The sequence below is a fragment of the Chiloscyllium punctatum genome, chromosome 49, assembly GCF_047496795.1.
Source record: "Chiloscyllium punctatum isolate Juve2018m chromosome 49, sChiPun1.3, whole genome shotgun sequence".
Lineage (NCBI taxonomy): Eukaryota > Metazoa > Chordata > Chondrichthyes > Orectolobiformes > Hemiscylliidae > Chiloscyllium > Chiloscyllium punctatum.
In genome coordinates, this window is record NC_092787.1 from 21249962 (window position 1) to 21266540 (window position 16579).

General features: G+C 47.1%; 1 protein-coding gene across 1 annotated transcript in view; it reads right to left on the reverse strand.

The window, feature by feature from the left end:
• Window positions 1-16579, reverse strand: part of slc27a4 (solute carrier family 27 member 4) — a 61196-nt gene that overhangs the window by 41830 nt on the left and 2787 nt on the right. The window lies entirely within an intron of this gene.

Sequence of the window (16579 nt, forward strand, 5' to 3'; positions counted from 1 at the left end):
CGGACAATTCCAGATTGTTCCCAACTGCTGAAACCGTCACTCATTCCCTCACTAAACCCAACTTGTCATGTGTTCCGACATTCTACCCTCAAGGTCATCCAATACTCTACTGCCCCTGTCTTCTCTCACAGAGATGACTACAAGAGCTGTAGAGAGGAGTTCAGTCGGTCCATTGACCAACAAATACTGACAACCAGCTCCTAAAACAAAGGGCCAATTCATTCACTTCATGACCGCATGGGTAACCTTGCCTTGAATTATTGGCACTGAAATCAACGAGGAGAAAGTGAGGACTGCAGATGCTGGAGATCAGAGTCGACGAGTGTGGCGCTGGAAAAGCACAGCAGGTCATGCAGTATCCAAGGAGCAGGAGAATCGACGTTCCGACCACAAGCTCCTAATGAAGGGCTTATGCTGGAAACAACGACTCTCCTGCTCCTCTGATGCTGCCTGACCGGCTGTGCTTTTCCAATTACCACACTCTTCAACTATTGGCGTTGCGTCTACAGCAGGTTCTTTTCCCTTGGAATCTTGAAATCATAAAAATAAATTACAAGACGAGAGAGAGAGGCCATTCAGCCCATGGTCTGTGCTGCTTGTCAGAGTTACCCAGCCTAACCCCTCCCTCCTGCGAAGAGTCAATGCGGTGCTGTGAAAGGGGAACTTCATTTGATGAATGTTTTTTTGAGGATATAACAAGCAGGGTGGATTCGGGGAAACCGATAGATGACGTATATGTAGATTTGCAAAAAGGCATTTGAATGAGGTCTCACCGAAAAGGTTATTGCAGAAGAGATGACTTGGACCAAAGGATCTGTTTCCAAGCTGTACATCTCTATGATTCTACAAGAGTCCATGGTGCTGGGGCAATGTATTATAGAATCCCTATGGTGTGGAAACAGCCAAACGGCCCAACAAGTCCATATCAACTCTCTGAAGAACATCCCATCCAGACTCACCCTCCTACCTATAACCCTGCATTTCCCATGGCTAATCCACCTAACCTACACATCCCTGAACACTATGGGCAACTTTAGCACGGCCAATCCACCTAACCTGCACATCTTTGGACTGTGGGAGGAAACCAGAGCACCCTGAGGAAACCCACACAGACACGGGGAGAATGTGCAAACTCCACACAGTCAGTTGTCCAAGGCAGGAATTGAACCCGGGTCCCTGGCACTATGATGCAGCAGTGCTAACCACTGAGCCACTATGCCACCCTAGACAGAGTTAAAGTGCTGGCTAACAACAGGAAACCAAGTTAGAACAAGTGGATTGTTTTCAGATTGGCAAACTCTAACTAGTAAAAAGAAAGAAAAATACTGAATGCTACAAATACAAAATGAAAACAGGAACTGTTGGAGAAACTCAGCAGGTCTGGTAGCAACCATGGACAGAGAAACTGAGTTGACATTTCAAGTCGAAATTACCTGTAATAAAATTATACCAGACTCGAAATGTTAACTCGGTTTCCTTCTCCACACATACTGAGTTCCCCCAATATTGTGTGTTTTATTTATAACTAGCAGATAGAGAGTGTTCAGTGCTGGGACTTCCACTATGCATGATCTATGTTAATGATTTGGATTAAAGTACGGGCAGTACTGTGGCCAAGTTTCATGGTAGTATGAAGACAGGTCGGAAAGCAAGTGGTGAAGATACAAACAGTCCACAGGGGGCCGTTAATATGTGGAAACATCTGAGACTTTCTACTTTGATAGTTAGAAAAGTATAGTGCGGCGCTGGAAAAGCACAGCCAGTCTGGGAGCATCCGAGGAGCAGGAGAATCGACGTTTCATGCATCAGGAAGGAGGCTTTTGGGCCAAGGGGGCTGAGAGAGAAATGGGGGTGGGGGTGGGGGTGGGGGAAGGTAGCTGCGAATATGACAGGTAGATGAAGGTGGGGGGAAAGAGTGATAGATCAGAGAGGAGAGTGGAGCTAATAGGTGGGGAAAGACGATAGATAGGTCAAGAGGGCGATACCAAGTTGGAACTGGGATAAGGTGGGTGGGAGGGGAAATGAGAACACTGGTGAAATCCACGTTGATTCCGTGTGGTTGGAGGGTCCCAAGGAGGGTTGGAGTTATTAGGATAGACTGGGGCTTATTTTCACTGGAGCGTAGGAGGTTGAGGGGTGACCTTTTAGAGGTTTACAAAAATTGTGGGCGGCACGGTGGCACGTGGGCGGCACGGTGGCACAGTGGTTAGCACTGCTGCCTCACAGCGCCAGAGACCCGGGTTCAATTCCCGCCTCAGGCGACTGACTGTGTGGAGTTTGCACGTTCTCCCCGTGTCTGCGTGGGTTGCCTCCGGGTGCTCCGGTTTCCTCCCACACTCCAAAGATGTGCAGGTCAGGTGAATTGGCCATGCTAAATTGCCCGTAGTGTTAGGTAAGGGGTAGATGTAGGGGTATGGGTGGGTTGCGCTTCGGCGGGGCGGTGTGGACTTGTTGGGCCGAAGGGCCTGTTTCCACACTGTAAGTAATCTAATCTAATCTAATATAGATAGGAGTGACATTTCCCCCAAGATGGGGGAGTTTAAAATGAGAGTATTTGGGCTTATAAATAAAACATCGATTCTCCTGCTCCTCGGATGCTGCCTGACCTGCTGTGCTTTTCCAGCACCACACTATCAACAGCCTTTCTGTCTTCCCCCTTCCTTGCCAGGCAGAGGGTTCCATACCCTCAACATGTGGGTAAAATAAGAAGTTTGCTCCTCCTTTCTGATCTTGAAAGGGTTCAGAAAAGATTTACAAGGATGTTGCCAGGGTTAGAGGGTTTGAGCTGTAGGGAGAGGCTGATTAGGCTGGGGCTATTTTCTCTGGAGCAGAGGCTGAGAGGTGACCTTATAGAGGTTTATAAAATCATGAGGGGTATGGATAGCGAAAGTAGAAAAGGTCTTTTCCCTGGGGTGGTGGAGTCCACAACCAAAGGATATAGGTTTAGGGCGAGAGGGGAAAGATATAAAAGGGACCTAAGGGGCAATGTTTTCAGACAGAGGGTGGTGTGTACATGGAATGAGCTGCCAGAGGAAGTGGTGGAGGCTGGTACAATTGCAACATTTAAGAGGCATTTGGATGGGTATATGAATAGGAAGGGTTTACAGGAATATGGGCCAAATGCTGGCAAATTGGACTAGATTAAATTGGGATATCTGGTCGGCATGGAAGAGTTGGACCAAAGTTCTGTTCCCATGCTGTACATCTCTATGGCTCAACAATCCTTCCACCAATTTACTTCGAGCCATTGACCCCTGGTTTTTGATCCCTCTGATAAGGACAATCAGTTACCCCTTAATTTCTTCCATCCAGGCCATTCAATTCTCTTGGAATTAAACTAAAGGTTTTATCCAGTAAAGTCGCAACTCTGCCTCACCAACACCATGGAAAAAGAAAACCATTATTTTTCTTGTGGAGGTCAACAGCAAAGCTGGCGTTTATTGGCCATCCCTGAATGCCCTTGAAGGGGCAGGCTTGGCCATTTCAGTGGGCAGCTGATAGTCAACGACAGTGGTGTGGTGTAGGTCAGACCAGGCAAGGACAGCAGATTTCCTTGCCTCAAGGACATGAGTGAACCCAATGAATTTTTGCAGCAAATCAAAATAGCTTAATGCTCACCATTACAGAGACTAGCTTCCAATTCCCAGTGATGATGATTAATTGATTTTAAATTGCCCCAGCTGTCATGATGGGATTTGAAGACACATTCCCAGAGCATTAACCTGGGCCTCGCGATTATTTAAGTGTTGATTCTAATCATGATCCAACATGAAAAGTTAGCAATCATGTGTAGCAACAAAACATCTACAAAAGCCATCCACAAAACATCCTCAGGGTGGCATGTGGTTCAGTGGTTAGCACTGCTGCCTCACGGCGGCTGGCACCTGGGTTAGATTCCAGCCTTGGGTGACTGTCTGTGTGGAGTTTGCACATTCTCACCGTGTCTGCGTGGGTTTGCTCTGGTTTTCTCCCACAATCCAAAGATGTACAGGTTAGGTGGATTGGCCACGGGGAATGCAGGGTTGCTGGGAATGGGTGGGATGCTGTTTGGAGGATTAGGGCGGAATGCTCCCTTTCAGTACTGTAGGGATTCTCTGATTATTGGGGCAATGACAATATCGCCCCCCCACCCCCCATCAAGCTTTTTGTCAGTAGCTCCAGTCTTGGCAACACCTTCTAAATCATTTCTGCACACTCTCCGGTGTAAATGTACACATCATTGGTGCGAGAGTCTAGTTCGTGTTTACACAGTACCAGCATATCTTTCCTATTCATCTGCTAACCTTCAGCTAACGAAGGCAAGGTTTTATATGCCTTTTTAACCATCTTAATTTGAGCTGCCCCATTGCCTTCAATAGGATGCGGACACACATTGCTAGGTCTCTATACTCCTGCCCCCTTTCTGATTCCCCGGGGGCCAGCTAACCTGTGTTATCGTCATGGGACAAAGTTTCTCGGTCAGGCTTCGGGGGGGCGTGCAGTGAGAGGAAGCAAAGTACCAAAGGAGAAGAGACTGGAGGGAAAACAAGGTTTTAGAGGCCAGGGAGAGTGTGGGAGACAGAGACAGCGACCAATGAGCGAGATGTGAAGGAAACTGCCTCACAGCACCAGGGACCCAGGTTCAATTCCAGCCTCAGGCAACTGAATGTGTGAAGTTTGAACATTTTCCCTGGGTTTGCTCCGGGTGCTCCAACAATCCAAAGATGTGCAGGTTAAATGAATTAGCCATGCTAAAATTGCCGATGGTGTTCAGGGATGTGTGGGTTAGGTGCATCAGTCAGGGATAAAAGTCAAATAATAGAGTGGGGGAAAGGGTCTGGGTGGCTTGCTCTTTGGAGGGTCAGTGTGGACTTGTTGGGCCAAATGGTCTGTTTCCACACTGTAGGGATGCTGTGAAACAGTGAGCCATCATATTGTACCAAGAGAGCAAGTCTGGCAGGAGGGAACATATTTCCGTTGATGGGGGAGTGCCGAACCAGAGGACACAACTTAAAAATACGGGGTAGACCATTTAGGACAGAGATGAGGAGAAACTACTTCACCCAGAGAGTGGTGGCTGTGTGGAATGCTCTGCCCCAGAGGGCAGTGGAGGCCCAGTCTCTGGATTCTTTTAAGAAAGAATTGGATAGAGCTCTTAAAGATAGTGGAGTCAAGGGGTATGGAGATAAGGCTGGAACAGGATACTGATTAGGAATGATCAGCCATGATCATATTGAATGGCGGTGCAGGCTCGAAGGGCAGAATGGCCTACTCCTGCATCTATTGTCTATTGTCTATTGTCTAAGTGCTATGCTCATTTCCTCAACATCAAAAAGGTGAGAGATGTCAGCCGTCATCAATGGGAGACTTTTTTTCCTCAACTTGGCAGCTTCAGAGGTTTTCGGTCAAAAAGGTGGGGGGGGGGGGGGTCACTGGATTTAAAATGCTAACCCCGCTTTCTCTCTCCACAGATACTGCTGGGCCTGCTGAGCTACTCGCGCAAATTTTCACCACATTTCCAGATACTCCTGGGCTAGAGACAAGGTGATAACCGTCTGTTTGACCTTTCTGAAAGACCACGTTCACTAATTGCAGCTCAGTTGTAAAGGTGATTTATTTTCATTCAAACAGGAAGTGAAGGTAAACCACACAGACTGATATGACACCAGATTAGTCACAAACTATTGCCTCATCCCCAAGGAATTCCTCTGTCGTGGGCTTTGTTAACAGAGGTGTTAATCTGTGTGAAAGAGCAACAGGGTAGCCTCGTTTCAAGGTGTCAGTGGGGACTGCAGATGCTGGAGAGTCGGGAGTGAGGTGCTGGAAAAGCACAGCAGGTCAGGCAGCATCCGAGGAGCAGGAATATCCACGTTTCAGGCCAGAGCTCTTCCTGATGAAGGGCTCTGGCCCAAAATATTGATTTTCCTGCTCCTCTGATGCCTCCTGACCTGCTGTGCTTTTCCAGCAACACACTCTCAACTAGTTTCAAGGTGTGACAGATCCAAACTTCCACGCTCTGTTTGGAAAAGAGGAGTGTGTATCAGCGACTGGAGTTTAAAACCCAAGTAAGGGGAGAGTGTGAAAGCAGAGTTGGGAAACAAGGTTAAAAAGCTAGAGTTATAGTAGGAAACTTCAAGGTGATACTTAGTGACGCTCAACAAAGGTTTATCCCAGTGAATGAGAAGCATGCATTATCAGTGGCTAATAAGGATGTTAAGGGTGGCATTACATTGAAAGAAACGCTCTGCAAATCCTGGACATTTCCCCAAAGTTGGGAGTCCAAAACTAGGAGAAAGTGAGGACTGCAGATGCTGGAGATCAGAGCCGAGAGTGTGGCGCTGGAAAAGCACAGCCGGTCAGGCAGCATCCGAGGAGCAGGCGAGTCGAAATTTCGGGAATAAGCTCTACATCAGGCATCATTCCTGAAACTTTGATTTTCCTGCTCCTCGGATGCTGCCTGACCTGCTGTCCTTTTCCAGCACCACACCCTTGAGTCCAAGAACGAGGCAACGCAATTTAAAAATAAGGGTCATGCCATTTCAGATGGAGATGGGGTGACGAATCTTTGGCATCTTTGGGCCATGGTAGCTCAGCCTGAGAGAATACTTAAAGTAACAGATTGATAGATTTCCAATTACCAGTACTGGACAGAGTCTTGGGGGCAATGTGAGTAAAATGCACTGAAAAGTTCAATCAGCTATGCCTGTATTAAATGGTGGAGCAGACCCGATGGGCTGAATGGCCTACTCCTGTTCCTATGCCCCCCCTGACTCATTCCTGGGATGGGTGGGGGGAGTTATTTTATGAATGAGGTTTAGATAGGTCAGGCCCACCTCTCAAATTTTATAGAAATGTAGGTGACCCTTTTGAAACAAAGACAGATCCTGAGGGGGCTTGACAGGGAGGGTTTCGGGAAAACGTTTCCTCTTGTACATATGCGTGTGTGGGGGGTGGGGGTGGGGGTGGGGGTGGGGGGGGGGGGGGTGCTAGGGGACACTGTTCTTAAAACAAAAAAGGTCTCTCTTTGTAAGACAGGAATGAGGAGAAATCTTTTCACTCAGAGGGTTGTTGGAATATGGAGCTCTCTTCCCCAGAGGGTAGTCGAGGCTGGGTCTTCAGACATATTCAAGGCCAGGTTGCTACACTCGAGAGACCTGGTTAGAGAAGGGCAGGGGACAAATAGGAAAGTGGAACAGAATCACAACCAAAGCCAGTTAGGACCTTACCGATGTTGCAGGAGGCTCAAAAATGGCCGAATGATTGGCTCTTACTCCCATGTTCCTGATCCACATTTCCCAGGGCACAGAACTTAGTCTCTTCAGCAAACTCTTTGAATCACTCCACAATCTCAGCATGTCCTCCATCTTGTAAGTCTCTTCCAACTTGACAGCCCCTCCTGCATTTCTCATCCCCCCCCTTTTCTCATGCCCCCTCACCTCCGATTCATTCCAGAGCATTCCACCCACTTAGTGGAATCATTTAAATGCCTCTCTCACTTTGGGAAATGAAGAAAAAAAAACTTTCTAACCTCCCTCACCCAGGATCCTACCTCAAGGTGAAGGGTCACTTTCAATATTTAAAAGCGCCATATAAATGCAAGCTGTTGTTAGCTTCACAGAACTGGGGACTGCACGGAGGAGGCCATTTGACCCATCACAGCTGTGCTAGTTCTCTCCCACAGTCATTCACACAGAATCCTTCCCAAACACACCCATTCCCTATAGCCTTTGATTGCACTGTGCCTGGAAGTATTCTGGGAGAGCTGAGCAAGAAACATCCCGAGTTTTCCAACTCGGAATTTTACAATCCAAAAAAATTCTGCTTGGAACAAAAAGAGAAGTTTGGAGTGTTGTTATATTTCTGACGTCAGTGCTGAACTCCTGTTCTGGCTGCGAATCGAGTTAAGTTTGGCCATTTCTATTGGTTGTCACTGGTTTAAGAATTCCAATCTCAGGCGGAAGTACAACTGAAGATTTTGCCTCACTAATAAATGGCTGACATTTTCCTACAATTAAACTGTAAACTCTATTGCCTAATAATCCTGCCTGAACAGAGTACGGTTGTGGTAGCATGTCCCAAATATAGATCCATTGCTAGAACACCCATCATGGAGTCAACGTTGAAGTCCAATATCTAAAGCCTGTCCACCATCTACAAGGCCCAAGTCAGGAGGGTGATGGAATACTCCCCACTTGCCTGGATGGGTGCATCCCTAACAACATTTCAGAAGCTTGACACCATCCAGGGCAGAGCAGCCCGCTTGATTGACACCACATCCACAAGCTCCACCACCAACGCTCAGCAGCAGCAGAATGTACTATCTACAAGATGCAGTGCAGAAGTTCACCAAAGATCCTCAGGCAGCACCTTCCAAACCCATGACCCCTTCCACGTAGAAGGACAAGGGCAGCAGATACATAGTATCACCACCCTTCCAGGATTCCCTCTAAATCACTCACGATCCTGACTTGGAAATATTTCACTGTTCCTTCACGGTCGCTGGGTCAAAATCCTCCAATTGAGTCAACTCGCAACAGGTGGACTGCAGCGGTTCAAGAAGGCAGCTCACTCCCACCTTCTCAAGAGGCAACTAGAGAGAAGGGAAAAAAAAAAAATAGGCCCAGCCAGCAATGCCAATGTCCCACAGGTGAAAAAAAAGTTCTATTGCAGGGCTTGAGCACAAAAACAAACCCCTGACAATCTGGTGCACTATCGAGGGAGTACTGCAAGGTTGACTGTGCTTTCTTTCAGATTAGATCTGCTGCTCACTAGATGCAGTATATCCCAGGGCATTATTTCAATAAGTAGAAGGTGGTCATTCTCTGTTCAATATTAATTCCTCAAATCAAAATCACAAGACAAATTACAGATTTATTAGATTAGATTAGATTAGATTAGATTACTTACAGTGTGGAAACAGGCCCTTCGGCCCAACAAGTCCACACCGCCCCGCCGAAGCGTAACCCACCCATACCCCTACATCTACATCTACCCCTTACCTAACACTACGGGCAATTTAGCGTGGCCAATTCACCTGACCTGCACATCTTTGGACTGTGGGAGGAAACCGGAGCACCCGGAGGAAACCCACGCAGACACGGGGAGAACGTGCAAACTCCACACAGTCAGTCGCCTGAGGCGGGAATTGAACCCGGGTCTCCGGCGCTGTGAGGCAGCAGTGCTAACCACTGTGCCACCGTGCCGCCTTTATCACGTTAGTGACTACGCATAGCGAGCCCCATCAATCTAGTGTCACAGTTCCTGCCTTACTATAGTGATTATATTTCAAAAAGTACTTGATTAGTTCAAAGGCACTCTGAGATACCTCGTGGTCATGAAAAGCACTAGAAATTGCATTGCTTTCTTTCTTAAAACAGCAGATGTCCTTTCCCCAAGGTGGTGGCTTTCAAAACTAAGAGGCATATTTTTAAGGTGAGGGGAAAAAGATTTAAAAAAAAGACACGGGGGACAACTTTTTTTTTGAAAAACAGAGTGGTTCAGGTGTGGAAAGAACTTCCTGAAGAGGTGATGGATGCAGGTGCAGTTACAATGTTTAAAAGACATATTTTTAAGTACATGAATAGGAAAGGTTTAGAGGGATATAGGCCAGGAGCAGGCAGCTGGGACTAGTCTAGTTTGGGATTATGGTCAGCATGGACTGGTTGGATTGAAGGGTCCGTTTCTGTGCTGTATGGCTCTGAATCTATAGGGAATAAAACAGATGAATATTTGTTTTAAGTTGGCGAAGTTAAGCACTGGTCTTGTGTCCACACTTGTGTGAAGCACTTACTCCTTTGTCAGACAGTCGAGCCCCAGTCTCTGCAAAACTCCCTGGAGTTAAAAGGTGTAGGAGAGGAAAGGACAGCATCAGTTACAAATGTGGGTTTTATTGTGAGAGTGAGATTGATAGGGAGAAGCGAAGGTTTTGAACTGAAACAGTGGATCAGTCTCAATACAGATTTGGGTGGGGGAGTCAGGGTGAAGGACAGTGTGGAGTGAAAGCTGCTGGGTCAGGTTCACTGTCCTCTCTTTCTCTACACAGAGAAAGGAAACTTTAACTTGCCACTGAGGAAAGCTACGAGGAAAGCTGCCAGCTCTGATGTCTGGATTAGTGGTGCTGGAAGAGCACAGCAGTTCAGGCAGCATCCAAGTAGCTTCGAAATCGACGTTTCGGGCAAAAGCCCTTCATCAGGAATAAAAGCAGTGAGCCTGAAGCGTGGAGAGATAAGCTAGAGGAGGGTGGGGGTGGGGAGAAAGTAGCGTCAGGGCAGAGGAAATGACCTGGGAGTTGCAGTGGGAGAGGGACTCCCTGAGATTTAGCTCTGATGTCTGTCTTGGGCCTGAGGGGACTCCTGCTCGAAGTTGAAGAGGTTCATCAGCAATGAGGTCGTGAAGGGGAAGAGGAAACCACAGTGAGACAGCAAAAGTTTCAGAACCCTCCCTGCCAGCATGTCCACCTCCCAATGTGGTCAGCCCCAATTCCACAGTCTGCAATTAAAAACAGAGAAAGACATGATGAGTGAATATTGTCTAACACCACAGCTTTCTGACTCCTGCACCATGTTCTCTATTTCAGTGGCAGCAGTGTGTACGAGCTCCTCTGTTATGGACCAGGCCAGGCCTCCTTAAAACATTTCAAGAAAGTAGCCCACACCCTATCTTTGCTCGTTGCTTTCAGCAGGTATAACACAGATATTCCAGAAGGGTTTAAACAAAACAGAATTTATTTCCATGATTACCAAATGAAACACAAACAAAAGAGAACAGAATACAGACTAACCTAACCTACCCGAAAACCCAACAGATCATCCCAACTTAATGATGCTGTTCCCAATACTTGCAACAATCCCCACAAACACCCCTTGGCACAACAAGGTAAAATCAAACCCAGGGTCTTCCAGGGGAGAAGTCAGAGAGAGAGGAGAGTCAGCATGGACCTGCTTCTTTTGGGTCCAGTATGTTCAAAACTGCCTGCCTGCTTTCAGTGAACAGCCAGACCAAACCAAACCAAACCAGAGAAAAGCTGAGCTGGGAGAACAAGCCGGTCCCCTTTCATTGTACAAGTGATAACTTGAAAGCCTTTTTCCTGACACAGTAGCTGTTAGCTATGATCAAACTGGCCCTAAAACCCTTCAAACGTGGACTTTTCGGAGTCTGTCTCTTTTACGGCCTCTCTGGGGAACAAAGCGAAGGACAATATGACTTGGTTAAAAGGTGCAGCAACTCCACACCTTGCAAACCCTTGACTGCTACAACTCCAAAGGCCAAAGGCAGTAGACACTCGGGACCACCATTGCCTGCAAGTTCCCCTCCGAGCTGTACACCATCCGGACTTGGAAGTATATCACTGTTCTTTACGTCACTGGATCAAACACCAGGAGCTCCCTTTCTAACAGTACCCCCTCACTACAGAGGCAGTAGCACCTCCAGGAAATGGCTCATCATCATCACGCTTTTGAGGTGATCGCATCATGAACAATAAATACTGACCTGGGCGGGGACCGTCACATCCCATGGAAGAATTCTTTTGTGAGGTCTCTTGTCTTGGGAGATGATAGCAGAGCATTATCTTAGCAATACAGAGGTAAGGCAAATGCTCTTGGGACAGTGGTTCAAATCCCACCCACGACACCGGTGGGATTTAAATACAACTGGAATACAATATAGAGAGAAAAAGGTAGAAATTGCTGGAAATGCTCAGCACATCTAGCATCTGTGGACAGAAGTCAGAGTTAACATTTCAGCTCGCGTGACCCTTTCTCAGAATGCAATTCCAATTTCTTGCCACAGATGCTGCAGAGCTTTTCCAGCAATTTCCAATTTTGCCTCCGATTTACAGCATCTGCAGTTCTTTCGGAATGCAATATAAAGCTGGCCCTAGTGACAGTGACCATGTCAACCATCATGGATTGTCGCAAAAAGACCACCTAGTTCACCAAAATCCTTCTGGGAAGGAAATCTGGTCTGGCAGACACGTGACTCTAGGCCCACAGCAACGACTCTTTGCTGACTCCTGAATGGCCCCAGCAATTCAATCATTTCAAGGGGAAATGAGGCACAGGCAACAGATGCTAGCTTTCCTAGTGGCACCCACATCCCACAGAAAAATGAAAAGAAACGGAGAACACGAACAATGATCACCGCGCACACACGCATAAAAATAGAAAGAGAGGAAACACTTCCCGAAATTGGAAGAGAATCTAGCTATGTAGAAGGTGGCTAGTCAGCCCATCATCCCTGTGTTAGTCCCTTGAAATAGCCCTCCAATCTGTCCCAGGGCAGGATGAAGGTCAGCCAGGTGGGCCTCAGAATAGGAGTTCCCTGATTGGGACTGTTAATCTGGTCCAATTAGGGAGCCCTGCCTGATAGATAGAAACAGGAGTGTCAGAGGCTCTGCTCACTCAGAGAGCTGGATCAGAGTCAAGGAATCTCCAAATGTAAATAAAGGCCGACTAGGTGATGGGATACCAGCCTCTGTGGAGGTACTTCATTCAGCTTCTCATCACCCGGTAACGTTTTGCCTTCTCATGTAGAAGCTGAATCTGGTTTAATCAAACAAGCCAACCAAATTTCTGAGCTGGCACTGACCTCCAACTCCATAATGTGGGTAAAGCTGTAACCAATATTAAAATGCAACGTGGGAATCGTGCTAATGATGTAAACACTGTCAACCACTCAGAAAACATGTGGATGTGATGACTAATTGATCTCAGGAACATACCAAGCAAATGTCCTTGACTATAATGAAGTACTGGTGAATTATTAAAATAGACTTTGCACAACGTATTGCTGTCTGATACAAGTCAGGAAGGTCTCAAGTTCAATCCATGGTCTAGGTTGAGTTGGCCACACTTAGCTACATAGGCCATGGTCATTTGCACTCCCCTACTGTCCCAATGTAACCCAGTCACTGGTATGACAGATACTTTTTTACAACCCTCAGCCACAAACATCCTTCGGACATTCCCAATTCCTTAAAAATCAGGAGCAGGCTGGATACAGTACACATGAAGAAACTGTTCCCACTTGTTACCAGAACATGAACAAGACGGCGCAGACTTAAAGCGAGTTACAAAGAAAACGCAAGGCTAAGCTGAGAAAAGAAAAGCAAAGTTTTCACTGAGCAAATAGTCATAGTCATAGGTTTGGAGATGTACAGCATGGAAGCAGACCCTTCGGTCCAACCCGTCCATGCCGACCAGATATCCCAACTCAATCTAGTCCCACCTGCCAGTGCCCGGCCCATATCCCTCCAAACCTTCCTATTCATATACCCATCCAAATGCCTCTTAAATGTTGCAATTGTACCAGCCTCCACCACTTCCTCTGGCAGCTCATTCCATGACACATACCACCCTCTGTGGAATGCAGTACCTGGAAATGTGATGGAGGCTGGTTCAGTTGGGGATTGGTCAATTACTTGGATAAAAATACTCTGCAATGGTCTGGTGCAGTCCTCGTGTAATGAACAGTCTCCTTCTGTGATGTAAGACTCCTGTGACTCTGACTGGTAGCTAGTATGTAACTAGATGCTCTCCAAGTGGTCATTAGCGACTGGTTTGACACTGTCTCAGAAGTGACTCAGTGCCTCATATGAACAGCATTGCCTTTACAATCTTAAATTGCATGAATTTAGCCGGTACTCTCCACGAGGTGTTACCGACAGCCAATGACTTCCTCATAAAAGCCAGTCTGTAATTCTGAGTGTTGGTGTGTGAGGGAGGTTTGAGGAAGGATGTAAGAGGAGTGAAATCATTAGGCGTTCCTTGCCTGTCATTTTCATCCAGCTCCCCCTCCTTAACATTGACCCCACTTGGACACAAGCCAAATTCAGGGTGCTATTTAACTGCTGTAGCCATCACAATCAAACAATCTACCAGCGGGTAGACTGGCAAAGGCACACATTCTAAAAGGTGAAAGACTTAACAATCATTTTAGTTGCATAACACTGTAATCTTTTGCTACAAATTCTGTATCTCTTGGCCCTGCTCCACAACCACCTGGTGAAGGACAGCGCTCCAAAAGCTAGTGCTTCCAAATAAACCTGTTGGACTATAACCTGGTGTTGTGTGATTTTTAACTAAAGGCACACATGTCACCTGGGCAAAATATCACAAGGCAAAGAGTGACCTTGGGACCTTCAATGGGAGGAGAAAATTAGATTAGATTAGATTAGATTAGATTACTTACAGTGTGGAAACAGGCCCTTCGGCCCAACAAGTCCACACCGCTCCGCCGAAGCGCAACCCACCCATACCCCTCCATCTACCCCTTCACCTAACACTACGGGCAATTTAGCATGGCCAATTCACCTGACCTGCACATCTTTGGACTGTGGGAGGAAACCGGAGCACCCGGCGAAAACCCACGCAGACACGGGGAAAACGTGCAAACTCCACACAGAGGCGGGAATTGAACCCGGGTCTCTGGCGCTGTGAGGCAACAGTGCTAACTACTGTGCCACCGTGCCGCCCACAAAATAAAATTATACAGCAACAACTTGCATTTGTATGGCACCTCTGGAGAAAACTTGTCCTGAAGTGCTTCATGGAAACATTGTCAATATTTATCTGGAATAGAGACAAAATGGATATATCGTGCTAGATAACCAGATCAAAATGGAGACTTTAAGCAGAACCTTAGAGGGAGGAACAAGAGGTGAGGATTCCAGAGGTTTAGAGCTACAGCTATAGACAGTGGAAGTGGGGAGGATGCTCAAAAACCAGAGTCAGAGGTACACAGAGCTCCTCGAGGGGTTTTGGGGGTAGGGAAGGGCAAGACTAAGGAGGGATTCCAACACGAACATTTTTAAAAAGGCTGCACTAGAATCAAATGATGCACAAGGCAGGGACAAGGGGGGGAACAGGACTTTGAGGGAGTTCAGATGTAGTAGGAGGCTTGATTAAATCAAATCCAAGTTGTGAAATGTAAGCAGTGAGGCCAGCTAGCTTGACAGTGCAACAGGCCAGCTAGGAAATAACAAAAGCATGATGATTTCAGCAGCTGATTAATTCTACCTTTGCTGGGTTTGGAGGGCCTCAGATGCCTTAGCTGCACCCTATCCCTATCTCCAGCTCACAGTCAAACCCTTCAACGTGACATCAAACTCCCCCAGCAGCAACAATGCGCAGATATAAATGTTCACACTTCACATATCACTGCTCGGAAATTAAAACCAAATGCAAGCCAGACTGCAAGGAGGAAGGCGTGCACTGGCTGGGAGCTTTACTATTCAACCGCTGTATATAATTCTGGCCTCTTGTGCCTTCCTAGTTTTAACCATCCCACCATTAGCAGCTGTGCAGTTGTCTGGACGCCACACTCTTGAATTTCCTCCCTCCATCTCTCCACCTCAACTTCCCTCCTCGAAAACCTACCTCCTTGACCAAGCTCATGGACATGAACTTCACATGGCGCAGTGTCACCCTCCTTTTGTGAAGAGCCTTGGGATGTTCTTTCACTTCAAAGCAGCGTTATATAAATAGACATTTTTGCTGTTATTTGACGTGAACTGCTTGATGCTATGAGCCTGGAGAAATTATTCCATTCCCAAATCCTAACCTTGCGTTGTGAAAAGAGAATAAGCAGGCAGAACACTAAAGCTCCTGGGGTACAGAATGACCTCTCAAGTGTTACAGTTGGTCCCCTGCCCTCACCATTTTTGAAGTGCCACGTATTTAAATATGATGACAATCTTCATCAGACTGAGCAATAAGTTTGCAGATACTTCTGCACTGCGAGCACAGCACTGCAATAGTCCATCTGTTTCTCTTCCCTTTGCCAACTGTTAACCCAATTGCTTCCTCCTTCCCCTTTCTCGGAGGAGGCAGGCACCTCATAGGCAGAGTTGGAAGGGCTCCTACAGTCTCCTGAGCCAAGTAGGCATGTGCGTGCGTGGGGGTGGGGGTAGGGGTAGGGGTAAAGAGGAGATGATGGGTGGCCACCTTACCAACGTCTCCACTGCAATTCAAAACCCTGCCCAATGCCTTGGCCAGGTGAAAGGGAGGACTGCAGATGCTGGAAAGTCAGAGTCGAAAAGCGTGGTGCTGGAAAAGCACAGCAGGTCAGACAGCATCCGAGGAGCAGGGAGAGTTGACATTTAAGGCATAAGCCATTCCTGATGAAGGGTTTATGCCTGAAACATTGATTTTTTTTTTGCTCCTTGGATGCTGCCTGACCTGCTGTGCTTTTCCAGAGCCGCACTCTCAACCCAATGCCTTCGCCAGTCTGCTGCCATGTATTTCAAAGACATGCTGACGGGGGAACATACGAAGAGAAATTTCTGTATCAACAATGCCTTTAGACATCCTCAGCTCAGTAGGTAATACACTAGAGTCTTCACCCAGAAGATTATAGGTTCAAGACACACCTCCATGTTTTTGAAGACAAAACTGGTACCTCAGTGCAGTACTGAAGGAGTGCTACAGTGTTGGAGCTGCTGTCCTTTCAGGCAAATAGGGGGTCTCTGTCTGCCCTCCCAGGCGGACACCATTTGAGTCAAACAGTGGTAAAGAGGCCACTGTGTCCTCATCAACATTTATCCTGCAGCTCCTCATCTGTCTCTCTCTCACGCTCTCGGTTCCCAAAGACGCAGCCAGGC